At 36.9% G+C, this 27,858-nt stretch overlaps 1 pseudogene; it reads left to right on the top strand.

Moving 5' to 3' along the window:
• On the top strand, positions 1-27,858 carry LOC100606998 (annotated as a pseudogene).

Raw genomic sequence — 27,858 nt, 5'->3', positions numbered from 1 at the left:
ATGGCCACCCCAACAGAGATGCTGCTCTTGCTGGTCAGCCTACTGGTTAAGAGCACAACTGGAGATGGAGATGCAGATGACCCATGGCCAATGCTTGCCTGCACAAGGACCTCATGGGCTGGCTCCTTTGCTGCCAAGTGCCCAAGAGCAAGATGGAAAACAAGCACACCAAGGTACTGCTAGCGCTGTGCGGGAAAGAGCCCAAGCACAGCCATAGCTAGCAGCCTATGGGCTGGTGGAGCGATGGCCTGACTTTCCCCTACACAGGCAAGGCCTGTGGGGAACAAGGGACAAGCTGCCGGTGTGCCCTCCATGTGCCCAGCTGGGGGTGGGACGCACCTGAGGTCAGCAGACCCTGGACCAGGCCTTCATGTTGGCCACCACACTTCCCCACTTGTCTCTTGGGATTAGCCCAGCCTTCAGAGGTGGGGAGGTGGGAATGAGGAAGGGAAACAGAATTCTAGGGGAGCCCTTCAGCTTTGAGTTCAGGGGAGAAGGGGCAGGGAGTGAGGTTGTGCTATTGTCTGAGAACATTACCCTTGGGCTACAGACCTTTTCCTTCTCTGCGTCTCATGAGGGACTGATGGAAGGCCCTTCAGCTTCTTGTGGGTGCTTCAGTCAGGATCCTCCAGAGAAGTAGAACTAATAGAATGTATAGAAAGAGAGAAAGAGATTTATTATGAAACATTGGCTCATGCAATTAAGAAGACTGGAAAGTCCAAATCTGCAGTGTGGACAGGCAGGCTCCACACCTCAGAGTGCACAGTACAGCTGAGGTCCAAAGCCAGCCTGATGGATGCTTCTTTCTTGCTCCCAGAGGCAGAACTTTTCCTTCTATTCAGGCCTTCAATTGACTGAATGAAGCCCATCAAATTATCAAATTATACTGGGTAGTCTGTTTACTGAAAGATCACTGATTTAAATGCTAATCTCATCCAAAAACAACATCCAAGTTGATGCATAAAATTAACCATCACCTGTGGGTGATCAAGGAGCCCAGAAGAGAGAGGGAAGTCTCACTTCCAGCCACTCCCATGAGTGTCATTGACTAGAGCTGATGGTGAAGGGGTGCCCTCTAGGGTCAAAGGCCATCTTGGATGTGGGAGTATTTCATTATTTCTCAGTTTTCATTGCTGGCATATCTCTCTTACTTTGGAGCAAATGAGAGCCCAAAGTGTGCCTTCTGTTACATTTACACCTGTGTCGCCAGGTGGGTGAGCACAACAGTGCCCAGACCTCTCTGCCACATGGCTCCCCAGAGGACTACATGCCAAGGTGGCAGACCCCTTGGCCCACAACATGAGAGCATGTTGGTTGGTGTTTTTATCTTTAATGAAGGTTTTTTTAGATGCAATATTTTCACTGAATATTTTATGCATTTGTGACACTTCAGTTTTAGTGATGCTGATTTCTCTCTTAAGACTTTAAGGGAGGGGGTAATATCCTTCCCTTTTGAAGTGTATTGATTGATGTCTAGACTATTAAAGTGAGCTGATTGCTCATCTGAGAAAGGTGAGCCTCAGTCATTTCTGAAAGGTCAAGATTCTCTGTAGCTGCATGTGTGGCTTGGGACAGTTTACTGTTTCTCAGTTCTGGATAAGGAATGTTTGGTGTTAAGAATCACAGCTTTGTGATCATGAACATAACTCTGTCAATTCTGTTCTCATATTCACAAGTGCTGGGCATGGGAGAACCCAATAAATAGCATATGCCTCAATACCCCACCCCCCAGATATAGCTGATATTCACTACCTGTGAAAACTTACCACCTAACAATAACTTTATGATCATTGTCATTTTCACAGTAGCCTGGATGGATGTTACTCTGTGTCCAGTCCACACACTCTGGATTTCCTATATTCTGAAACATGGCTGACATATTCTTCCTTCCATCTCATTGCTATGGTGAATTGTCTGTGTTCCTAAGAGAGACCAGACACTCCGCCTGTGAACTAGATTCCCTTGGCTCTCACCCACTACAGCCCTCATGTTTGCATATGCTTCTCTCTCTCTGGCCTCACTAGGATCACTCCTCTTCTGGATTATTCCCATTAGCATGAAATCACTCTTGGTAAAGCCAATTCTCTTTGGACCAACAATTCAATTATTGTTCCATTTTACCGGAAAACTCCTTAAAAGTGATGTCCATATTTAATATCTATAATGGTTCATCTCTTTTTTCTCTTTTGAAACCTATAAAATCCTATTTTCATACCTATAACTCCCCCAATCTGGTTTTATTAAAGTCCTGTCATAAACCACAAGGTCAGTTCTGAGATCAAATTATTTGACCCCCAAGAATATTTAAACAGTAGATTTCTCCCTCCCCCTTGGACCATTTCTTTCCTTGCCTTCTGAGTAACCACACTTGCCTGGCTTTTACCTCACTTCTTATTGTATCTCAGTTTTCATTACTGCCATGTTTTATTTCCCTGATATTTAGGGCTGTAATCCCCTGGTGCTTCAGCACCAGGCTTCTCTTCTCCAGCTACATGTGTGTACATATATGTAGGTATGGCTGTATGCTACCACTCTACCTCAATACTAAACAGCAAGTTCTTTTAATCTAATGCCACTGGACATTTTTACTTGGATGTTGTATTGGTTGCTTATCTGAAACTTAACATTTCCCAAACTCAACATCTCGTTTTTACCGACATCTTAGCAGTAACTATTTTAGTGTGGTAAAATACTTACTTATGCATGCATTTATTTTTTTTTTTTCAATAGTTACTATTTTGTTGGTTACCCCATCCACATCTTTTTCTATGAGAGATTTATGGTTTTCTGTATTTCTTGTGCCCTGTTTCTGGGTAGGCTTCTTATTTAAAGACATTTTTAAACTTCCAAAATGGACTTGATGATCTATAATCCTTTAATTCATGGGCAGACAGAATATTCATCTAGTCAATAGGAATGTGCTTGAGTAAGGAGAAAGTGATCAGCCTCTTACATCTAAGCTTTGTTTTCTAAGTTGAGTGTATGTTTCTTCCGGAGGTGGTATTATGTCAATGAAAGACTCAGAGTCAATTATCTCCAAACAAGATCCTTTTTCCAATCAATAAAGAACATTTTCCCATTTTGATTGGCAGATATGAGTTAAATGTTCACACAGCATTCAAATATTTATAATTCTGTTAATGAGGGTATTATTTTTTGTAATCCCAAAGGAACTGACATCACAAAATGCCAAATATAATATAGTGTATCATAAGTGAAACATGGTGTTAGCTAGAAGTAACTGTAATGCATAGTTATTGACATGAGAGTGTATCACCTGTCATCTCATAAGGAAGAGTATGTTTTGTGGGAAATATATAGTATTCTATATTAGTTCCTAATTGACAATTATTATTTACAGTATTCTCTCACTCATGTCTTTTCTTGAATCTTCTTCATGAGTTTTATGGTTTCATTCCATACGAGGCTTGATTATTACTTTAGGAAAACAACAAATAGTTGATAAGATGACCTTGAACCTGGAGGAAATGATAAGAAGCAAGCTTCATTTTGTAGTTACTTGCTTTCCTTTTGTTTGTACTTGTTTTAGTTATTTATAAGCTAATGATAGTTTTCCTTAATTACTGGATTATTCTGAAATGCCAGGTTTATTTTATTTCACATGGTTAAACTCAATAGAGTATCAATATTAAGCCAAACACTGAGTCTATCACTTGGTAGTAATGAGAGGCATAAATTCTTGGTTGAATAAAACTCTGTGGCATTTATTGAATCAACATAATCAAAGCAAGTCATAGGTGAGAGAAGTCTTGCCCTTTTACAGAATTTCACAAGCTTTTCTCTTTTCTGACAGCTAATTATTTTGATATGCATCAGTAAATTATGAATTCTTTAATAATTGGAAATAATTATTTTAAATGACCATCTCATTCAATTGATAATATTAAAAGGAAAATAAGTCCTTTAAATCTTTACTTAATGGTTGATTTGCATATATAGTTGTTCCCTTTAATTGTGTCTTACATGTCTTGTATACTGATTATCCAACTGCTGTATGATTGCCGTCTAAATTTTTGAGAAAGCTTCTAGTAATAGAGACAGCACTGTTCTTCAGCGTAGTATATCCAATTTCTTCCTTTCAGAGGTGAAAATGAGACTGCAGTGAAATCACCCCGCATTTGCACCCCATCCTTGTTTCCTAAAATCTACCCCTTTGAAAGGTTTATCTAGGGCCTCTAGACTCATTTGATTTTTCACAGCTGTAAAATGGAGTAACATCGCATCTGGGAGATGTAAGGATTAAATTACACACGTAAAGAAAGTACCCAGTTGATAACTTAAAAATAATTGACTGTCTAAAGATAATCATCTTCCTTTCAGATGAAAGGAAATTTCTCCAAAACTAAGTAAAACATTTTGGTTAGTGAAGCTCTGTGATGTGTGATTAGTTCAAACCCTTGGCATGCCATGAGATATTGTTTCTGTCTACTATTTCATAGTTTATTACATGTGACTTTAGTGTCACTTCTTTATTTTCTATGAGTTCTGCACAATCATTTAGACTAAAATTTATGTTAATTTTTCTAATCCCAGTGTCTGTTGTTCCTTCTATGTGTCCATGCATTCTCATCATTTAGCTCCCACTTATAAGTGAGAATATGTGGAATTCGGTTTTCTGATAACTAATGTGTACTAGGCTTAATACCTGGTGACAAAATAATCTGTACAACAAACCTTCATGACATGAATTACCTATATAACAAAACTGCACATGTACCCTAAACTTAAAATTTTTAAGAAAACATAGGATCATATAGCTAAAAAAATAAATAAAATTTATGTTGGTTTGTTTTTCTTAACGTTAGTTTAAATGTGTTCAAATATATTAAAAGAAATATATCACTTAACAATATCTGCCAATAATAATTTCTGGCACAATGTCAAGTGTGCAATAAAAATTCTTCAGTGGCCAGTTCTACCCTGATAATAGCTTCATTTGAAAGTTTTAAATATTAATAACCACATCACAGGTATTATTAACAGTTCTACATGCTTTATTTTATTAAAGGGAAGACTTTGCCTATTAAATATATAATTGTCATTGTACTTAATCTACTAGAATTGAAATACTTGAATTACTTTAAGTCACACATTTTATGGGGTGTGTTTTCCAAATATGTCAAGCCAAAATGGACCCTCAGCTTATTCCATTCGATTATACATATAAAATTATGTAAAGGATGACAGTAGACAGGTGAAAAAAAGATAAACTATACTAAATAGTACCAAAGGAAAAATCTGGCATTATTAAAAATTATTCAAAAATCAATATTACCAAATACATATTTATAAGAGGAGGGAAAATTAATTTCTAGTATAGTTACACATGAAGTAGCATAGGGATATACAAAAGAATAAATAACAACTCTATGCAACACTATAGATAACATTAGAACCAGTATTGGGTAGAAAAAAGCATTATTACTGTACAATAAAGCACCAATTTTATATGCAGTAAAGCTCCATAAAGATCTTAAAATGTAATAAATACACATATACTTGCTAAAACTAGAGATACATATGTACTGAAACTCTACAAATGAACACAAAATTTTAAATGGAATTTAGTACAGTAGTTACCTTTCAGGGCAGAGTGGAATCAAATGGAAGGAACTGGACAATAGTATTCAGGGATATGTAACAGCAACATCAAAACTAAGAGGAGACACTGAATAGCATTGTGTGCCAGATGCTGTTTCAAATGCTTCACATATAGTAACTTATTTAATGCTTATAATAATCTTATACAACAGGTGCCTGTATGCTGTCACCCCCATCATGCAATAAGGCTGCAGACAGATCCAGCATACAGGAGGTAATAGCAATATTATCACTTAGAATACTAACTCAGTCAAAAAGGCCAATGACTTCCAGCTGTGCACATGTCAGGGAACCACTTACTTCTAGAAACATTGATTACCTTATTTTGGGAGATACAAGGAGGGGGATGGTAGGAATGATACCATCTCTGTTCATACATAGGGCTGTGTGCATACATGTATAGTTGCCAGCATCAGTTAAGATAATGTAGGTGAAAGTACTTTGTAAATTATTAAATAAATTCTAAATTGTAACCAAAGTGTAATACAAACAAGAGGTTTTACTGTAATTCTTACGGAATGTAGATTATAAGCAAACTTTATCAGCTTTGTAAAAACTCTGAGGATTTATTAATTCTTTGGGCAACATATGTGTATTAGTTTGTTCTCATGCTGCTATGAAGAAATACCCCAAACTGGGTAATTTATAAAGGAAAGAGGTTTAATTGACTCACAGATCCACATTTCTGGGGAGGCCTCCTGAAACTTGTAATCACAGTGGAAGGCACCTCTTCACAGGGCTGCAGGAGAGAGAGAGTGAGCACCCAGTGAAGGAGAAAGCTCCTTATAAAACCATCAGATCTCATGAGAACTCACTTATTATCATGAGAACAGCACTCGGGAAACTGCCCCCATGATCCAATCACCTTCATCTGGTCCTGCCCTTGACACATTGGAATTATTAAATTCAAGGTGAGATTTGGGTAAGGACACAGCCAAACCATATCAATATGTTTATTTTTGTATTTACTGGAGAATGCTGAAGTTATCTTTACCTTCTCATTTCCATTTCATTCACAGAACCTTAAAGTTGAAATGGAAATGGAACTTCAGGATTACATCATCTGAGCACTTAGTTTTATACAAACCCAAACCACAAACTTAGTTTAGATTATTGATATAATTAGAATTCAGGTCTTCTAATTTTCAGTTTAGTGCTAAGTCAACTGATTGGGAGTAGAGACAGTTCTTCAGAATATTTTCCATTCCTGACCAATTGATTCAATTAACTCATCAAATATTACCTTATCTTTGATATTTTGTAGTATATTTTTACTTTGTAAATTTACTTTAATGGAAGAGATATATAATTCCCTATATTTGAGATAAAATACCAATTTACTTGAAGACCTGCACATTAAAATACTTGAACAATATTATGCAAGTCCACATTAATTATGAAAGATAACTCCTAATAGACAAAGCATTCATACATTTTTTTACTCATTTAGCCTTGTTTATTTGCTTATTTATTTAATAAATATTTATTGAGCACCTGTTATATGTAAGGCACACTTCTAGATGTTTGACAACAAATACTCTGGAGATAAGAGATTAACAAAATATAAGTGAAAAAAACAGATTAGGAAATTTCAGATATTAATAAATGCTCTGAAGATAATCAGTCTTTTGAGTTGAGGTATGAATAATGAGGAATCAGCCATGAAATGATCTGGTGGGGAAGGAAGATGAGTCCAGGCAGAGGAAACAGAGATGCAAAGATTTAGATATAGGGTATGCAGTGGAGTTAGGTTTCTCATTCATGTACTGTAAGAAAGCCTGACCTATTAAAGCACAAACTTCTCAGCTGTGCATATGATATGTGGAGCCTGGTTAAAATTTGGAAGCTATAGCTTATTTATCTATAAGTTACATTTTTAAAATTAGTTAATTTAAGCTGAATTTCTTTGAAAAAATTAGTTTTTATCTTTTTATCCAAACTGTTTAAACCATGGAAATATGTAATATAATGTGGAAGAAAATACGTAAAAATGGGAGAGTATTGGTGAACAACAGAGGGCAAGTTTGGTTGCTAGATATGTAAGTTTTTAGGACAAAGAATTTTTACCTGAACTTGATTAATTGGGTGGAGAGGGAGGTGCCTGTTATTTTATTTTCTTTTGTTTAAATTTATTTTAATAGAAAGAGTAATCCAGCGATTCTCCAACTTTGGTGAGGATCATAATCATAATGAAATTGGTGAAAATAGAGGCCCATGTTTTATCCTAAATTAACAGGCTTTGGCCCCTGGATATTTCATCCATTTCAATGTGGTTTTAATTGTACCAAAGTTTGGCAATAAACAGATAACTCTTGTCAACTGAAATAAGAGTAACAGTTCTGGTGGAAGATATAAATCACAGATGACATGTCTGATCTGTTGTTTCAGAAGAAGAGATGCTCGTGATAGATGACTGGCAAGATGAGAGTAGTTATTGTAAACAGAAGCCTGTAAATTAGTAAATTCCACACACTGTTAACACTGAATCCCAGGTTTGCTAAAATCATGTGTTAAAATATTAAATAAGAAAAAGTCAGTGAGGCAATGAACCACACTTCCCTGGACTTTTAAATACCAATCATGGTTTCTGGCCAACATTATTAGTCAATCCTGAGTCATTTGATGAACTCAGATTGTCTTTTTCCTGTATCCAGCACATTTTGCTCATTCACATCCTAACTTTCAGATTTTATTTTCTTTCTCTACTGAGACAGATTGTTTTTGCAAAACATTGCATATTTTTTTTTCTTTGAGATGGAGTTTCACTCATGTTGCCCAGGCTGGAGTGCAATGGCGCCGTCTTGGCTCACTGCAGCCTCTGCCTCCTGGGTTCAAGGGATTCTCCTGCCTCAGCCTCCAGAGTAGCTGGGATTACAGCTGTCCACCACCATACCCAGCTAATGTTTTTGTATTTTTCATAGAGATGGGGTTTTGTTATGTTGGCCAGGCTGGTCTCAAAATCCTGGCCTCAGGTGATCCACCCAGTCTCGGCCTCCCAAAATGCCGGGATTACAGACATGAGCCACCATGCTTGGCTTTTTATTTTTTATTATTATTTTTATTATTTATTTATTTATTTATTTTTGAGACAGAGTCACGCTCTGTCGCCCAGGCTGGAGTGCAGTGGCTCAATCTCCGCTCACTGCAAGCTCCGCCTCCTGGGTTCACACCATTCTCCTGCCTCAGCCTCCTGAGTAGCTGGGACTACAGGCACCCGCCACCACGCCCGTCTAATTTTTTTTTTTTTTTTTTTTTGTATTTTTAGTAGAGATGGGGTTTCACCGTGTTAGCCAGGATAGTCTCGAGCTCCTGACCTCGTGATCCGCCTGCCTCAGCCTCCCAAAGTGCTGGGATTACAGGTGTGAGCCACCGTGCCCAGCCCAAATGCCTGGCTTTTCAAAAACATTTTTCTCGTTACTAACAATTATTGAATTTGTAGGGTATGGGATTCACAGTTTAAATGTCGTGGTGAATATTGAAGATGAAGACTACTGTTACAATAACTACAACCAACCAACCTCTTGTATGTATTAGGTGTTGGAGATGTGTGGAAGGCATAGGAGATGTGTGGAAGAGAAATGTTTCATTCCCTTAATGAGTTTACTTTCTAGCAAAAATTTACAGTGAATACGAAATAACCATACTTATATAGCTCTTATTTAACCTCCCTATTTATCTAGATGTCTTTGAATGAATGAATACGTAAATGTAAAAATTACTATAATGATCAAATTATTCTCAGGCATATCATGACCTTGCATATCAATTTTTGTAATAGAATAGTTATTGCAGTTCCAGGCATTTTCCTTGAAATCATCTGCCAAAATAACTTTGTGTCTGTGTTTGACTTGGCTATAACCTGTGAATAGATGCACAGGATGGGTCAGATATGCTCTTAGTGTTTTCTGGGTTCATAAGTCAAGTACTATATTCAGTTTTACATCTTGCATTAATTGATCATAAAGATGAATTTCCAGCATCAGAGAGAACCAACACCATATAAAATATAGTGTATAAAGGAATAACAATTTTGTTTAAATATAATTATATTTAATAATATATCATTTTATGTCATTTTTTTGTATGGACTTTCATTAAAATTTAAAGGCCACTTTTGTTTGAGAGTTTGAGCATCAGTTAAAATTAGGGGGAACAAAGCTGTTTGTGAAAAAATGGTGGAAATAATTATTTAATGTTTGGGGACGTTACTATGTTTTGAATAACTGAAAACTGTGCCAAGTGTTACACTGAGAAGTAAATCCAAGATAGCTATGAATCACTAATAGAAGGAAGGCTAATAGAAACGTACATTTTGCACTAGGTTTCTGAAACATTTGGTGAACAGAGAACAGCCAGTCCTTGTAGTTTTTCCCCTCAGCAATATGTTCCTGAAATGAACTTCAAATATCAAGATGCAGTAAACAAATCATTTTGTCCCCATAAAGTTTAAGTTAATATAAACACATAATTGTTTCCAACCCAAATTGGCATCCATAAGTTAAAAGCCTCATTTCAGCTACTTCTTGTGCTAGTTCAGCTGTTTGTAGAGACTTGAGTTAACAAATACTTACCGAGCTTATACTGTATGTCAGGAATTCTTCCAAGTATATTCTTCTCAGCATTATGCCTAAGGCTGGGGATCAAAAGGCAAGCAATATATGATCCCTACTTCAAGAAGCAAAGGAAGGATGTAGGGAGGTCAGTGTAGGGAGTTTGCTACTATGTTCACTACAGGAACTAATTCCCACCGGGATGAAGATGAGTACATCTACTTGGAGAAAGACAGCAAAAGTAGGATATGAGCTCCACCTTGTAGGATAGAGGAGGCACTGCCATTCAATGGAGAACACAAGGGGGTTTTCAGGGAACAATGTGAGCCATACCCATCACAGGCATGCTGTCTTTGAGAAGCCCAAGTCCCAGTGTGGCTAAGATTGTGCTGTTGAAAACTAAGAAGTGGGGAGTGTGTGAAGGGCCTTAATGCCAGGCTCAGAATTTAGGGCTCTACCTGCCAAATATCAGATTTGTGCATTAGAATATAACAGGGATCTGTTATTTAGCTTGTCACATATTTTCCTTTTTGGGTATCAGGCCCTCTTTAGTCTCAGTCTCTTAGACCACATGGGTTTGAACACCCTTCTCATTGTTGAATGGGCTTGTATCTCAGAACTGGCCAATTCAAACATTTCTTCCTTTCATCTCTTTAATAAGGCAAATAGTAAATCAAGTATATATAGATAATCACTTATTTGTAACTATCAGTAAACAGACATTTTATATTTATCCCATGATCGTACTGATAGAATGTAGCTAAAAGCAGCATTATGAGAACAAAGAGTAAGAACCCTTGTTGTAGGCAACAAAAAGGTAAGCAAACAGGAAGCATAAAGAGGAACAAATACCTGCATATATTATCTGTACACTTGGAGCTAGTCATGCCTAAAGCTAAAATGTCTTCTGGGTTTTCAGTCATTTGGTCCATACTGGAATTTACTATTCTTTTATTTTTAATAACCACTTGGAGTTAGGTTTTGACCATTTTCAACCAAAATAGTTGTAACTAATTTTTTTAAATGTTACAAAAAAAGATAATTAAAATAGAGTCATGTAATTTTTTAAAACATGAGATGAGAGGACCTGTACTAGGAAAATAAATGAGAGCAGAGAGTTTGGATGTAAAATTGGAAGGATAAGAAAATTTGGAAGGTAGCAAAAAGAAGAATACATTATTACTCTAGAGATTAAGTAGAACAGGGAAAACAGGAGAAAGAAGGTAACGTTTCTGGGTAGCTAATCAGTGATAGTTTTGTTTTGGGACCTTAGGGTTTTGGTCCCTTATTAGAATTAATGTTAGCAAATATTAGAAAGGTAGCTCTGTAACGCAGGAGAACAATTAGGCCAAATGGTTGAGAGAGAGAGAGAGACAGAATGTTGGAGGCAAATCAAACGTATTCATGTCTCAGAAATGAAGAGTAGAGGGTGTCCCATAGAAAGAGATTGAGATCATTATAAAATCAAGTGCAAACTTTAAACCAAAGAGGGTCAGTACAAGATCGCTGAATCTTGCATATTAAATGCCATCAACATTTTCTTTTCCTTTTCCTTTTTTTTTTTTTTTTTCTTTTTTGAGATGGAGTCTCACTCTGTCGCCCAGGCTACAGTGAAGTGGTGAGATCTTGGCTCATTGCAACCTCTGCCTCCTGGGTTCAAGCGATTCTCCTACCTCAGCCTCCCTAGTAGCTGGGACTACAGGTGCATGCCACCACATCTGGCTAATTTTTGTATTTTTAGTAGAGACAGGGTTTCACCATGTTGGCCAGGCTGGTCGCAAACACCTGATCTCAGGTGATCTGCTCCGAAAGTGCTGGGATTACATGCGTGAGCTACCATGCCTGGCCGCCATCAACATTTTCAAGAACGGTAAAATGGTGACTGCAATCATCAAATTGCAGTGGATTGGGCGGGGGTTGGGGGGTGGGGTGGAGAGTTGTTTAAAAATGAAGCGATAAAGGTGAATTGTCTTTTTCATTAAACCTGGCGATACTAAAGGAAGGCATGCTAGAGAAAGGTTTAAAAATACTAAAAACACTGAAAAATATTTTATGAATTTACGGCAATAGGAGGAGAAAGAGAAAACGAAGGAAGAGGAGACATAATTTAGAAAAACTAAAAGCACAGGAGAGAAGTAAACTAATTTTGTATGATTCTAGAAGAAGGAGAAAATGGCAACCTTGGGTATAGATGGGGGATAGTTTCACCTGACCCTGGCAGGAGAGAAACTGCAGATGAAATTTAGTTTTGAGAGAAGAGAGGAAAGAAGAAAACATTACTGTTTGCACTTCGGTGAAGGAGAAGGCTGGGCAACATGCTGAGAGTACAGCCCGTGGAAAGAGGAGCTTGAGAATTATGTTCACAACAGTGATTATGCAGAAGAGAAAAAGGCCCAGATGAGTTGATCAGAGATTTTTTTTTTAATTCATAAATGTAACTAAATTTCCTGGGAAAGCTGTAAATCTACATGCACTAGAGCCTTGCAGCCTGTCTATGAGCTACCTATTGCAGAATCCAAGAAATGAAATGCTTAGGGGTACCCAAGGTTTATATTGACTGCATGACTATGGTAAAACGTTAAAGTAGCAAATAAATGGAAGCTGGTAGTAAAAGGCATGACCTAGGCGTTCACATGGTGGTCACAAGATTCAAGCCAAATAACTTGTTAAATGATATCTCAAGGAAGCAATAACCTGGGAGAATAGTTCATCAAAGGACAAAAAGGTTAGCTAGAACATTAATCATAGGGCAGTAAAGAAAATGTAATGCCAACCAACATACAGTTTTAAAAACTGTATATCCTGGGTGATGACAAGGTCCATGATGTATGTGTACATACATAATAATATGCAATATCTATAAAACTATATGTGTTATGGAAAACTCAATTGAGAGAGAACTGAAACTCTTTGGTATGACCTGGGGACAGCTGGGGACAGTGACTCCAATAGGGCAGTGATGTTCTGGAAACTAAGATACTGAATGAGTCAACTTAGTAGTATGAGGCATTTTAGAAGTTGGAAAATAAAAGTTGAAGAAAATGAGATGAAATGATAAAAAAACAGGAACTTGTTTTACAGACTGGCTACTTTCAGGAGAATATGTATTTACAATATTTCAACTACATATTCACAGCTATAAATGGATTTACAGACTAGTAATATAACCTCAACTGTAAAATTACAAACATGCCATTTTAGAAAATATTATCTAGGCTATAATTTCTGTGACATCAATTTTTTCAGGTCATTGTTTCATTGATCAATCCAAGCAGGTTATTTTTATACCTAGGCTTATTTTAGTGCAAGGTTACTCTTTCTCAGTTGACCAAGCTCAAATATTGTATTTTATATCATGGCAGGAGGCATTCAAAAAAGAATAATATTCCGCCTTTCAAAAAAACTAGTTGATTTTATATTACTTTGGTTTACAATTTAATAAATGACCTACATGCAGAGCATTTGTGAGAGACTGCATTTAGGTAAGGGGGAGTTTGGAGATTATAAACAAACTGCATTAACAGGGAGGCTGGAGTCACTTAGAGAGAAAAGGAAAGCAATAAAGCAAGTTTAAATGGGCAACATTAATGGGAGTTATGGGCGCACATCTCAAAATGAAAATACCCCAACGAATTTATGGAACACCTCTCATAATTGGAAAAAGACAGATTTTACAATTATCTTCAGGACAAGCCGCCAATAGAATAAAATACATAGCTTTAGTGTCAAGAGAAATGTATGAGACAAAAGGGAGACTTAGCTGAAATAGAGAAAGAAAATAGGAGGAAACATACAGCCTGTGCAATAGAACAGGCCTGCAAATAGGCCCTGACTGGAGTGTAATACTCTGAGCAAATGGAGATGCCATACTAAAATTAAAACAGGGTTTAATTGCTATTGAAAACAACCTGCAAATATTGTTTTTAGAATAAGACAACAGTAATTTAATTTGCATTCTTGTCACATAAATAAGTATATTAGATCTTTTGAATTCTTACTAGTCAGAATGAATTTTAGAGATTAAGCTTTACCTTTGTTTATGTTGGATTTCTTCAGAATTACTAAAGAGTATTTGATGAGGAAAGAAAAATCTCTGTAATGCAGTGTTTAGCAATTTCAACTGTATAATCAGTTTTATATTAAATATTTGCTTATTTTGTGAAAGAAAAATCACAATAATTAAAAGATCCAGACTTGACGTGTTTTTTTAATCACAGGATATATCAAGTGGTAATTCCATGTGTCATTGTATAATTCATACCAATATAGATATACTAGGTGTATAAGGTTTGTATTTTAAAAAATTTTCTCTCTTTTTGCTTTCATTTTTGAGGCTCATGATGTTTAGATTCAGTCACTCAAAAGAGAGAAAGAGTGCATATTTAACGAGATGGCCTATTCTGCTACCTAAAGACTAATGTAACTGCATTCCCTACCACTGTTAAGTCAAATTATCATTTAGGTACATTATCCAAAAGCGGTCTCATATTTTAAAACACAATATTTTATTTTATAATAGTCTCAGATTTACAGAAAATGGTCGAGATAGTATAAAGAGCTCCCATGTACACCAACCTCAGGTTCCCATATATCGGCGGCTTACATAGTATGCTACCTTTGTCTTAAGTAATGAAGCATATGGTAAATTTAGGATTCTGTTAGAATCTCAAGTGAAGTTGGCTAATAGTGGGTTAGAACCCAAAGGAGAGGTTTACATTAAACATATAAATTTGTTAGTCATTACAAAAAAAGATAGATAATATCAGGAGATGAGATAAAATACTCTAGGATGTAAGTTATGTACAGAAGAGAAATATGAGTGTGTATGGAAAGGAAAAAAGAACTGAGAACCAGATCTTCAGGTGCTCTAACACTGAAATGCCAGGAAGAGAAAGAGGAAAACTAAAAATAAGTGACAGTGAAGCAGGAGAATCACGTGAGTGGGATGTTTCGGAAGCCGAGGAAAAGTGTTCTGAGGAGGAAGTGGACAAATATGTTAAATGCATTAGAAGAAGGCTAAGGAGTGACCTTCGGATTTGTCAGGATTTGTCAGACTAGCAATCTTTGATTACCTCAGTGTAACTAGTTTCATGAAATGACATGGACATGATTCTTGACAAAAAAGGAAAGTGAAGAAGTGAAAGCAAGAATAGAGAACAATGTTACAGGTTTAGCTCAAGGAGCCATGGGCCTCAAAATCTTGATGGATTACAACACCAAACATTGATTTTTATGCTCCCTTGTTTGAAGATTGGCTATGTTTGGCTGATCTTCACTGGATTGGTCTTGACCTGATGACACTCCAGGCTTACAGTTGGGTCCAGTTTTGTTCCTCGTGTCCTCATTCTAGGTCACAGGCTGAAGGGCCAGCAGTTACGTGTCTTATGTGCTTCTCATGCACATTGTAGGAATTCAAGAGAGCAAAAAAAATAACGGAAGTGATCATCAAGCCTCTCTGCTCATGTCACATCCAATGACATTCCATCAGACAATCAGTGATGCAGCCAAGCCCAATATGAACAGGGCTGGGAAATATACACCACAAAATCTAGAGAAAGGTATGAAAGACTTGTATGAAAAATATAATCAAATCTAACACAGGGCTGTTATATCAGGTGAACTATTTTTTAAAGATAGTATAATGGCGTGGTTATAGCCTATAAGAGTGATCTTACAGAGAAAAAAAAAATTACAATGCAAGAGAAAAAGGTGATAACTGCAGGGGCAGGGCTTATTCAGGGCAGTAAAAAGGAATGTGGTCCAGAATATAAAGGACTGGGATTGGGTGGGAGCAGGAGCAGTTAACACACTGTGACAGGAGAGAAGACAGAGAGTGTGAGTAAGGTACCAGCAGATTAGTAGATTTTGCAGTGAGCTGATGGCATCATTCTTATCTAATTAAATCCCTTACATTTCTTTTTATCTATTTTACTGACTGGATATTTGTTTCTCCTGCTCATAAATAATGTTTTTTTCCCAAAAATATGTACTTGTGGCAATTCTCTTACCAGTTTATTGTACGGATATTACTTATGTTGCAACTTCAACCATTAACCTATACAAATTAATCCCAAACCAGTACCTCAGGCCTAGATCTGCCTCATTTATGTTCTACCTTTGCAGGCCATATTGCTTGGTGACTTCAATGGCAAATTTTACTAACTCTACAAATAGCATATGAAAATTAATTAAGAAATATATCTTTGTCTCTTCTATTCATGTTTAACATAATATGACTTCCAATTCACTAGTCTACGTGGCCTAAAATTTCAAGTTTACATTATTCCTCCTATGCTTTAACATGATATTTAGTATATGATTTAGATTTGTTAATTTTTAACGTGTGTTTTAAGTATTACAATTTCCTGTCCATTCCATTTCTACACATTAGTTTGGGAACTTATCATAATTACGTATATTTATAATTTAACCTAATAGAATAAATGGTCCTTGAGTAAAATATTATGTATATATACACACATATATACATATATGTGTATGTATTTATTGCATATGGTAAAATTGTATACACACATATATGTGCATATATATAATATGGATATATTTGGTAGGTATACAGACACACATATGTGTGGAGATATATATATATATGATATAGATATATTTGATGGATGGATATATATATATAAATCTATGCATATCTATTATATATATCACACACTATATATATGTGGATTTATATATGTGTGCTATATATGTATATATATATCTCCACCAAAAAAATTATCTATGAAATGTTTTAGTATCTATCTATTGAACGTTGACTGATAGAAAAGTAATGTGCCATTCTAGGTCCATATAAATCAGGGTCTCAACAGAAAATAAGGTTAGTAAAGAGGAACAGATAATTGGTAAGTTTAATAAAGGAACAGTTGTTAGTTGTTATAAAGGTATGTGTAGAGGTAAGGTCAACCAACACATACTAGTGCAGTGTTAGTGACTCGCAGTAAGGGAGCTGGTATCACCACTTGGTCTAATGAGGCAAATAATTTAGCTACCAGCATATCCTAGACACTATAGCTGTAGCATAGGCTGTTGAACAGGAGGGTTGGCCTTCATCCGAGTGACACAGCTAGCCCTTGATGAAATTAAATGAAAGACCTAGAAACATGAATAGTTTATTCTCACTCTCATCTTGTCTTCTGTATTCATCCATTTTGTGCTGCTATAAAAGAATGCCAGAGACTGGGTACTTATTAAGAACAGAGGTTTATTCTTATGGTGTTCTGGGAAGGCCAAGGTCGAGGTGACTGGATCTAGTGAGGACCTTCTTTCTGCATCTTCCCATCGTGGTAAGTTAAAGGGCAAGTGAAGTACCACATCATAATCCCATGTAACTAACCCACTCCTGTAATAACAGCATTAATCCATTCATGAGAACAGAGCCCTCACGATCTAATTACCTCTTAAAAGTCCACTTCTAGGCTGTGTGCAATGGCTCACCACTGTAATCCCAGCACTTTGGGAGGCCAAGACAGGCAGATCACCTGAGGTCAGGAGTTCGAGACCAGCCTGGTCAACATGGTGAAACCCCATCTCTATTAAAAATACAAAAATTTGCCAGGCGTGGTATAATCTCAGCTACTTGGAAGGCTGAGATATGAGAATCGCTTGAACCCAGGAGGTGGAGGTTGCAGTGACCTGAGACCGCACCATTGCACTCCAGCCTGAGCAAGAAGAGCAAAACTCTGTCTTCTCCGAAAAAAAAAAAAAAAAAAAAAAAAAAAATCCACCTCTAAACTCTGTTGCATTGGGGATTATATTTCCACATTCAAACTATTGCATTCTGTTAGCTCCTTCCAGAGCCTCCAAATGGACAAACACGGTGGAATTCAGTGAATCTATAACCCCACTGATACAGTCAAAACTAGATTTCAAATCAGGATTAAAAATTGTGAAAACTAGTGTGAAGGAGAAAATGAGAAAAATTCAGCAGAGCAAGCTTCAAAATGTTTATTCATCTTTATGTAATTATAGGATATCATTTGATTTTCAATAATTTTTTCTAAATTCCCATATCTCTTTTGCAGAAATATTTTACTTCAAGTTTTATTTTTATTTTTTTATATATATATTTATTATACTTTAAATTCTAGGGTACATGTGCACAATGTGCAGGTTTGTTACATATGCATACATGTGCCATGTTGGTGTGCTGCACCCATTAACTCGTCATTTACATTAGGTATGTCTCCTACTGCTATCCCACCCCACTCCCCCTGCCCCACAACAGGCCCCAGTGTGTGATGTTCCCCTTCCTGTGTCCAAGTGTTCTCATTGTTCAATTCCCACCTGTGAGTGAGAACATGCGGTGTTTGGTTTTTTGTCCTTGCAATAGTTTGCTGAGAATGATGGTTTCCAGCTTCATCCATGTCCCTACAAAGGACACAAACTCATCATTTTTTATGGCTGCATAGTATTCCATGGTGTATATGTGCCACATTTTCTTAATCCAGTCTATCGTTGTTGGACATTTGGGTTGGTTCCAAGTCTTTGCTATTGTGAATAGTGCCACAATAAACATACGTGTGCATGTGTCTTTATAGCAGCATGATTTATAATCCTTTGGGTATATACCCAGTAATGGGATTGCTGAGTCACATGGTATTTCTAGTTCTAGATCCCTGAGGAATCGCCACACTGTCTTCCACAATGGTTGAACTAGTTTACAGTCCCACCAACAGTGTAAAAGTGTTCCTATTGCCAAGTCAATCCTAAGCCGAAAGACCAAGTTTTAAAATAAATAATTCTAAAGGCAATTTTGAAAGAACGACCTAGAAACCATAAAGCTCCAAAAAAGTAAAAAAGCAGCTCTGAATAAAACAAAATCAAACTTTGAAAAAAAAATGTAGTAAAAACGTCACTGGATGGGTTTAAGGGCAGGTTTTTCCCGGTTGACAAGACAGTTGGTAAACTGAAAGATACTTCCAAAGAAAGTATCAAAAATGATCACAAAGAGACAAAAACATTGAATGTTGACAAAGTTAAGAGACATAGAGATTAGAATGAGAATATATAACATGTGATTCAAGGAGGGAGGGGATTTTCCCGAAGAAGATAATAAGAGGGAAGAATAAGTCACAGGCAGTGTTTACAATATCATTACTAAGTATTGTCCTGAAATGTTTAAAGATACAGATCCATAGATTTATGAAGCTCCACAAATCCCACACAGTATAGATAAAAAAAGAGCTCCATGCCTAAAGAAATCATTGTGAAACTGCAGGAAATCAAAGACAAAAAGAAAATCTTTTAAGTAGTAAGAGAGTTTCTTCAAGCAAGTGGCGGTTACAATGATCTTTTACACCCCAGCAGCAACAATGGAAGATACAGTGGAATTAAATAGGCAGGGTGCCGGAAGAAAATATTCTCTAATGTGAATTCCATACATGTCAAACTCTTTGAAAAACAATGTTACTTTCAGAAAAAAAAAAAATAACAGAAGCATATTCTACCAGAAGATTGTAACTTTTGAAAATAATTTAGGCAAGTAAAATTATACCGAATAGGAGAGCGGTCTAAGAAGTTTAAAGGAAGTGAGTGATAAATGTAACTGAACTGAAAGCTAGCTTATTAAACAGTAATAATTTATCCTTACAAGGTTTTTTTTAGTAGTAATTTTTTTAAGATAAATATTATGGCAGTATCTTGTAAGGCAAAGGAGTGAAAGAAATGGTGTTAAAGAGTTCAAGGTAATTTGTGATGCCTGTCAGAAGGGTAAAGACGATGACCACAGTAAGCTACGATAAGTTCAGTATATGTATTTTAGTTTTAGGCTACTTATTTCAAAAGATAGTAGAGCCTATAACTTATAGAGAAAGAAAGGATGGAATGACAAAAAGTAATCAACATAAAAAGAAGGAAGAAATGAGCTAAGAGAAATACCATAGCCAGAACAGAAAACCAAAGTGAGATGACCTGCCATTACTAATTCTAGAAATATATGCTAAAGAATTCAATGTGCATATGCACAGAAATATTGCAGCATTGTTTGTAACATACAAAAAAATTCAAAACAACTCAAATGCTAATCCATAGTAATATACATAGTTAAAATGTGGTATATTTTTTAAATGGCAAACAATAAAAATGAATAAATTATAGTTTCACTAAAATAAAAATCTTAAAAACAAAAACACTGAATTAAAAAAATTAAATTCCTTCCAGGAGCGGTGGCTCACGCCTGTAATCCCTGCACTTCAGGAAGCCGAGGCAGGTGGATCACCTGAGGTCAGGAGTTTGAGGCCAGCCTGATCAACATGGTGAAACCCTGTCTCTACTAAAAATACAAAAGTTAGCTGGGTGTGGTGGTGGTGCATGCCTGTAGTCCCAGCTACTTGGGAGGCTGAGGCAGGAGAATCCCTTGGACCCAGGAGGTGGAGGTTGCAGTGAGCCGAGATTGCGCCACTGCACCTCCAGCCTGGCAACAGAGCAAGACTCCATCTCAAAAATAATAAATAAATAAATAAATAAATAAATAAATTCCTCAAACAATATAGATGATTCCCCTTAAAAAAATTCAAAAGCAAAAAAAAAAAAAAGAGCAACTAGGTAATAGTTTGATGGATACATTAGTGCAGAACCAGGGGGGAAAAAGTAAATACTAAGATTCACTTTATTCAGAAAGAGGCAATTCTGACTGGGAAGAGATACATTTGTTTCTTTTATAGGAGCTAATCGTATTTTATTTCATGAATAATAAGTTAGTTACATAGGGTGTTTGATTTATTATATTTGTTAAATTTCACAATGAAGACACTATACTATCTTTATTGATTTCATTTTAAGAAAAAAGCCTGTGAAAAGTTTTAGGAAACTATGGATGAGTGTTCTTTCTTAAAAATCTCTTTTCCAGATTAAATATCCCCCAGATCTGTGACTTTTATTCTTCTTTCAAAATCCCATCTTCATCCTCATGTTCCTTTTTGCTCTGACTTTTGTTTTACATTATCTCTTAAAAACCACGGCATTCCAAGGCAAATAACCTCTATATGTGTTACAAACAGAATGTATCTAAATTGATTAAGATGGTTTCCTTCCATTAAAGGAGTATGTTATTTCATTATGTTATTTTAGCAAATTCGCCATAGTTGTTAACTTACCTAAGCATGTGGTCAATAAAAAACTATCAATTTCTAAATCTGTTCTCCTTTCTGTATGTAAATAAGTGAATTTTAAAATATAAATAAAAGATTTTAGATTTGTCTTCTTCATGTCTGCTAATCATGCCTATTAACGGCATTTTAAAACTTAATTTGGCCTATTTTGTGTTTGTTATTTTTCCTAGTTTGAAATTATCTTCATATCTAATATACATAGTTTCTATGTCTTCACTGATGTGACTGGTCAACACATTTCTGACAATGGGTATAGAACAGTCCTTAAAGATAGCTATAGAGAAATCCTTCTAAGTTGAACACTTTGGTAAGAACCCCTTTTCCGTTTACCAAACTACCAAGATGCTTCTAGAGAGGATGCCGTTGGTACTCTGTGCAGATGAGTGCCCTGAAATTTCTGTTACTATTTCTGTGTACCTCTCTGCTTGCTTCAAAGTGTGCTTTTCTCTCTACTGGCCCAGTTGTTACTCTTCTATGGTAGATGACCCTTTAGCAGCAGGAGTTTCATTGCCTGAATAGAGAGCCAGAAACACGTGAGGGTTTATATCAATCCCCCTATAGTGCTGGCCAAAGTCCATAATCACATTCAAGAGTACAAACCCCCAGCTTCTTTGCCTCTAGTCTGACAAATTCAGATGACATTTTGACCATCCCATCTTTCATGAAAACATGATACAATTGCAGTAGGCTTTTTTGAACTCAGGATTCACAAGTATGCTCAGTAATTCTTTTCCTAATGTGTTACATAGTAATTATACTTACAAAGAAATGGTATTGATAATTAAGGAAAAGCAAATTAAAAACACGACATGGTTTGACAATAATGTTTCTCACTAATATATACATTTTAGAAATTGATTATGACAAATAATACTAAAGATGTTGGGCAGTGGAGGCTCTCACGCACTCCTGTGGGAACAATTTAGGATTATTTGGTAAAGTTGAAGTAATAGATCTCATGCTATCCAGTAATGAAATTACTCATACACTCATCAGGAAGCATATACAAGAAAGTTCACAGCATTATTTTAAGTGGGAGAAAAAAAGGAGAAATGACCCAAATGACCATTAACATAAGAATGGGTGAATTAATTTTGACATATTCATAAATGAATTATTGCTGCATATGTCCCTGTAGATGCATTGCAACATGCAGGTGATGAAAAGAAAGGCCAAAAAAGCATAGATAAAATATTATGTCATCTATATTAAGGTGAATTTATATGGTTATAAATTTAGGAAAACATACATACAGGATAAAATAATATAAAACATCAACACTGAGCTAATGATGGTGAGGGCATAGGTATTCTTTGGGAGCAACGGGAGGATTATACAGGATGCTCCCGAAGTCTGACATATGAGGGTATTTGATTTGGGGCCAGAGGGTAGACAAACATATTGTTTTTATAATCTTTAATCTGCACATATATACTACCTCTACTCTTACTCTCATAAAATATGCTGTGAGTTACAATGTTCTCAGAAAGATTATGATCAAAAGATAAGCGAGTTCAGGAGATAAAAGTTCTTGTTAGAACTCTTCCCTTACCCCTATTTTTTCATAGAAATGTCTTCAGGCTGTAATTTTTTTTTTAGCCAGGATTTGGTAAGAAAAGTTAAAAATGTGGTCAGGCAAAGCAAAGAACCTTAAGAGCTATGAGGCAAAAGCATCAGGTAACATATAAAGGAAAACCTATCAGATTAAGAGCCCAGCTGCCTTCACGGGCTGGCATTGAGTGTCTGCAGTTTTCCAGGCACACATGTAAGCTGTCAGTGGATATTTTATTCTGGGGTCTGGAGGATGGTGGCCGTCTTCTCACAGTTCCACCAGGCAGTGTCCCAGTAGGTACTCTGTGTGTGGCCCTGACCCCACATTTTCCTTCCACATTGCCCTAGCAAGCCTCAATCCTTGGCAACTTCCATGTGGTTTTGAGCCTGCCAGTGCAGAAAAGTCAAGAATTGAGCTTTGGGAACCTCTGCCTAGATTTCAGAGGATGTATGGAAACCTCTGCAGCAAACTTTTGCCTGGGCATTCAGACATTTCCAAACATCCTCTGAAATCTAGGCAGAGGTTCCCAAAGCTGCCAAGGCTTGAGGCTTGCACTCTCTGAAGCCACAGCCCAAGCTCTATACTGGCCCCTTTCAGTCTTGGCTGGAGCGGTTGGGACTCAGGGCATTTAGTCTGTAGGCTGCACACAGCACAGGGACCCTGGGCCTGGCCCACAAAACCGCTTATTCTTCCTAGGCCTTCAGGCTTGTGATGGGAGGGGCTGTGATGAAGACCTCTGAGATGCCCTGGAGACATTTTCCCCATTGTCTTGGGGATTCATCTTTGGCTTCTTGTGACATATGCAAATTTCTGCAGCTGGTTTAAATTTCTCCCCCAGAAAATGGGATTTTTTTTTTTCTATTTCATTGTCTGGCTGCAAATTTTGTAAAGTTTTATAAAGTCTCGTTCTTTGATAAAACCAAATGCCTTTAACAGCACCCAAGTCAACTCTTGATTGCTTTGCTGCTTAGAAATTTCTTCCACCAGATATCCTAAATCATCTCTCTGAAGTTCAAAGTTCCACAAATCTCTAGGGTATGGGCAAAATGCCTCCAGTCTCTTTGCTAAAACATAGCAAGAGCCACATTTGCTCCAGTTTCCAACAAGTTCCTCATTTCCATCTGAGACCACCTCAGCCTAGACTTCATTGTCCATTTGGCTGTTAATATTTTGGGCAAAACCATTAACAAGTCTCTAGCAAGTTCCAAACTTTTCCACATTTTCCTATCTTCTTCTGAGCCTTCTAAACTCTTCCGACCTCTGCCTCTTACCCAGTTCCAAAGTTGTTTCCACATTTTTGGATATCTTTTCAGCAGTGCCCCACTCTACTGGTATCAATTTACTGTATTAGTCCATTTTCATGCTGCTGATAAAGACATACCTGAGACTGGGCCATTTACAAAAGAAAGAGGTTTAATGGACTTACAGTTTCACATGGCTGGTGAAGCCTCACAGTCATGGCAGAAGGCAAGAAGCAAGTCAAGTCTTACATGGATGGCAGCAGACAAAGAGAGCTTGTGCAGAGCAACTACCCTTTATAAAACCATCGGATCTCATGAGACTTAATTCACTATCACAAGAACAGCATGGGAAGGACCTATCAATTGATTCAATTACCTCTCACTGGATTCCTCCCTTAACACATGAGAATTCAAGATGAGATTTGGAGGGAGAAACCACCAAACCATATCAATAGGCCACAAAACAAGTCTCAATACATTTAAGAAAATTGAAATTATATCAAATACTCTCTCAGACCACAGAGGAATAAAATTGCACATCAACTACAAAAGGAATCCTTGAAACCATGTAAATACATGAAATTCAATAATCTGCTCCTGAGTGATTATCATGTCAACAATGAAATCAAGATGAAAATAAATTAAAAATTATTTGAACTGAATGATGATAGTGACCCAATCTATTAAAACCTCTGGGATACAGCAAGAGTGCTGCTAAGAAGAAAGTTCGTAGCCTTAAATGCCTACATCAAAAAGTCTGAAAGAGCACAAATAGACAGTCTAAGGTCACACTTCAAGGAACGAGAGAAACAAGACCAAACCAAGCCCAAACCCAGCAGAAGCAAAGAAATAACAAAGATCAGAGAAGAACTAAATGAAACTGAAACAAAGAAACGAAAAATACAAAAGATGAATGAAACAAAAAGCTGGTTTCTTGAAAAGATACACAAAATTGATAGAACACTAATGAGATTCATCAAGAAAAGGAGAGAGAAGATCCAAATAAGCTCAATTAAAAATGAACCAGCAGCTATTACAATGCATACCACAGAAATACAAAAGATCTTCAAGGTTACTATGAACATCTTTATGCACATAAACTAGGAAACTTAGAGGAGATGTATAAATTCCTGGAAATACACAACCCTCCTAGATTAAACCAGGAAGAAATAGAAACTCTGAAGAGACCAATAACAAACAGCGAGATTGAAATGGTAAGAAAAAAATTGCCAACAAATAAAAGTCCAGGACCAGATGGATTCACAGCTGAATTATCTCAGAAATTCAGATAATTAGTACCAATCCTATTGAACCTATTCCAAAGACAGAGAAAGAGGGAGTCCTCCCTAAATCATTCTATGAAGCCAGTATCATCCTAATACCCAAACCCAGAAAGGACGTAACAACAACAACAAAGAAAGAAAACGGCCAGATGCGGCAGCTCATGCCTGTAATCCCAGCACTTTGAGAGGCCAAGGTGGGCAGATCACCTGAGGTCAGGAATTTGAGACCAGCTTGGCCAACATGGTGAAACTCTGTCTCTACAAAAATAGAAAAAAAATTAGCTGGACATGATGATGGGTGCCTGTAATCCCAGCTACTCAGGAGGCGGGGCTGGGAGAATCACTTGAACCTGGGAGGCGGAGGTTGCAGTGGGCCGAGATTACACCACTGCACTCCAGCCTGGGCGACAAAGCAAGACTCCATTTCAAAAAAAAAAAAAAAAAAAAAAAAAGGAAAAGCAAAAGAAAAGGAAAGGAAAAGAAAACTACATAGCAATATCCATTAGCTGACTGAATCCAACAGCATATCATCAAGAAAATCCACCATGAACAAGTGGGTTTCATACCAGGGATGCAGGGATGGCTTAACATAGGCAAGTCAATAAATGTGATACATCACATAAACAGAATTCAAAACAAAAATCACATGATCATCTTTGCAAACTACGCATCTGGCAAAGGAATAATATCGAAAATCTACAAGGAACTCAAACAAATTAGCAAGGGTAAAACAAATAATCCTATCAAAAAATGTGCTAAGGACATGAATAGACAATTCTCCAATGAAGATATACAAATGGCCAACAAACATATGAAACAATGCAGTACCACCTTACTCCAGGAAGAATAGCTGTAATGAAAAAATAAAAAAGCAGATGTTGATGCGGATGTGGTGAAAAGGGAACATTTTCACACTGCTGTTGGGAATGTAAACTAGTACAATCACTATGGAAAGTAGTATGAAGATTTCTTAAAGAGCCAAAAGCTGATCTACCATTTGAGCAATCCCACTACTGGGTATCTAGCCAGAGGAAAAGAAGGCATTATATGGGAAACGATACTTGCATACACATGTTTATAGCAGTACAATTTGCAATTGCAAAAATATGAAACCAGTCCAAATGCCCATCAATCGATAAATGGGTGAAGAAACCTATATATATAATATATATGTCTATATAATGGTGTATACATATATAATGGTATATCTATATATAATGGTATATATATATAAAATGGTATATATATTTTATATATATATAATGGTGTGTGTGTGTGTGTATATATATATACACACACACACACACACACACACACACACACACCATTACAAGACACTTGGAGCTTGTTGGAGAGAATCCTAGTACTGAAATTAATTGCAGCAAAGTTTTACGGGGTGATGTAGATGAAATCCAACAGGTAAAGTTTGAGATGCTAACAGTGAAATTTTAAAAGTACCCTCAGTGAACACGTGCCAACTATATAAACATGACCAGTGACTGTACTTATTTCATCAGGAGGCACAAATATATCAATATACCATAGAACGCCTTTGTAAAGAAGAGGCGGAGTTTCAAAAAGCATATTCTATAGTGGTTCATCACAAGATTGAAATGCTTGACAGGCTACTGAGGGCATCTATGTGCCTCAGAATTTCTATCACATTCACATGGACAAAAAATCAGAGAATTCCTTTTTAGCTGCAGTGATGGACATTGCATTCTGTTTTAGTAAAGTCTTTGTGGCCAGCTGATTGGAGAGTGTGGTTTATGCATCATGGAGCCAGGTTCAGGCTGACCTCAATTGTATGAAGGACTCTAAGCAATGAGTGCAGGCTGGAAATACTTGATAAAACTTTGTGGTATGGATTTTCCTATTAAAGCCAATCAGAAATTGTCAGGAAGATCAAGTTGTTAATGGGAGAAAACAACCTCGAAATGGAGAGGATGCCATCCAATAAAGGAGAAAGGTGGAAAAAGCAGTATGAGGTTTTTGGAAAGCTGACAAACACAGGGAATGTTAAAATGCCTCCTCCACTTGAAACACTTCTTTGTTCAGGCTGTGCCTATTTTGTGGTCAGTAGGGAGTATGTACTTCAGGATGAAAAAAATTCAAAAGTTTATGGAGTGGGCGCAAGACACATACAGCCCCGATGAGCATCTCTGAGCCACCATCCAGAGTATTCCTGAAGTCCCTGGCTCACTCTCCACAAGCCATAAGTACAACTTGTCTGACATGCATGCAGTTGCCTGGTTTGTCAAGTGGCAGTACTTGGAGGGTGATGTTTCCAAGGGTGCTCCCTACCCACCCTGCGACAGGGACCACGTGCACTTGTGCATTTTCAGAGCTGGTGACTTGAAATTGATGCTGCACAAGCATCACTTGTTTGCCAGTAAGCTTGACATCGACATTGACCTCTTTGCCATCCAATGTTTGAATGATCATCTGAGACATGAAGCTTGGAGATGTTAA

The sequence above is a fragment of the Nomascus leucogenys genome, chromosome 6 (assembly GCF_006542625.1).
Source record: "Nomascus leucogenys isolate Asia chromosome 6, Asia_NLE_v1, whole genome shotgun sequence".
Taxonomy (NCBI): domain Eukaryota; kingdom Metazoa; phylum Chordata; class Mammalia; order Primates; family Hylobatidae; genus Nomascus; species Nomascus leucogenys.
This window is presented reverse-complemented; position numbering and strand designations above follow the sequence as displayed.